Source organism: Arvicola amphibius, chromosome 3 (genome assembly GCF_903992535.2).
Source record: "Arvicola amphibius chromosome 3, mArvAmp1.2, whole genome shotgun sequence".
NCBI lineage: Eukaryota > Metazoa > Chordata > Mammalia > Rodentia > Cricetidae > Arvicola > Arvicola amphibius.
This window is the reverse complement of record NC_052049.1, coordinates 105,448,004-105,449,640: the sequence shown is the minus strand read 5'-3', so window position 1 is coordinate 105,449,640 and position 1,637 is coordinate 105,448,004.

Here is a 1,637-nt window from a genome sequence, read left to right as displayed (position 1 = left end):
TTGGGGGAGTTAGAGGAGTTATGGGAGAGAAAAGATTGGATGGAATTTTTAAAAACTAATTAAAAGTGTAAAGTCTTTACAAAGACTCTTTTTGAGACTATCTTGCACATATCAAATATCATAAATATATATGAACTAAAAGAACATGTATATGACCTTGATACCTGACATTTTAGCCAAACTGGGCTAATCTGTTGTTAGATCCTTCCTAAAATGAAGCTTGCATTCACCATTGATGGAGAAAACAAGATATTCCAGGACAAAAACAGATTTAAACAATACGCAGCCACAAATCCAGCCTTGCAGAAAGTAATAGAAGGAAAATCACAAACCAAGGAGTCCAACAATGCCCACAATAACTCAGGCATCTAGCGACCCTTCACCAGCACAACTAGAAGAAGGGAAACACACAAACTCTACTACAAAAAATGACTGAAGTTAACAACCACTGGTCATTAATATCACTTAATATCAATGGACTCAATTCACCTATAAAAAGGCATAGGCTAAGAGATTGGATACGAAAACAGGATCCAACATTCTGCTGTTTACAAGAAACACACCTCAACCACAAAGACAGACATCTACTCAGAGTAAAGGGTTGGGAAAAGGTTTATCAAGCAAATGGACCTAAGAAACAAGCCGGTGTGGCCATACTAATTTCTAACAAAGTTGACTTCAAACTAAAATCAATCAGAAGAGATGGAAAGGGACACTTTATACTCATTACAGGAAAAATCTATCAGAATGAAGTCTCAATCCTGAATATCTATTCCCCTAATACAAAAGCACCCACTTATATAAAAGAAACATTACTAGAACTCAAGACAGCCATCAAACCAAACACACTGATAGTGGGAGACTTCAACACTCCTCTTTCACCAATGGACAGGTCAATTCGACAGAAACCTAACAGAGAATTAAGAGACTTAATAGAGGTAATGAACCAAATGGACTTAACAGACATCTATAGAACGTTCCACCCAAACAGGAAAGAATATACCTTCTTCTCTGCGGCTCATGGAACCTTTTCAAAAATTGACCACATACTCGGTAACAAAGCAAACTTCCACAGTTACAAAAACATATTAGTAACCACCTGCATCTTATCGGATCACCATGGATTAAAATTAGAATTCAACAACAATGCTACCCCCAGAATGCCTACAAACTCATGGAAACTGAACAGTCAACTACTGAACCACAGCTGGGTCAAGGAAGAAATAAAGAAAGAAATTAAAGTCTTTCTTGAACTTAACGAAAATAAAGACACAACATACTCAAACTTATGGGACACTATGAAAGCAGTGCTAAGAGGAAATTCATAGCACTAAGTGCCCACTTAAAAAAAACAGAGAAAGCACACATTGGAGACTTAACAGCACACCTGAAAGCTTTAGAAAAGAAAGAAGCAGACTCACCTAGGAGGAGTAGAAGACTGGAAATTATCAAACTGAGGGCAGAAATCAACAAAATAGAAACACAGAAAACAATCCAAAGAATCAATGAAACAAAAAGCTGGTTCTCAACAAGATTGACAAACCCCTAGCCAAACTAATCAAACGGCAGAGAGAGAACACACTAATTAATAAGATCTGAAATGAAAAAGGGGACATAACCACAGACACAGAGGAAAT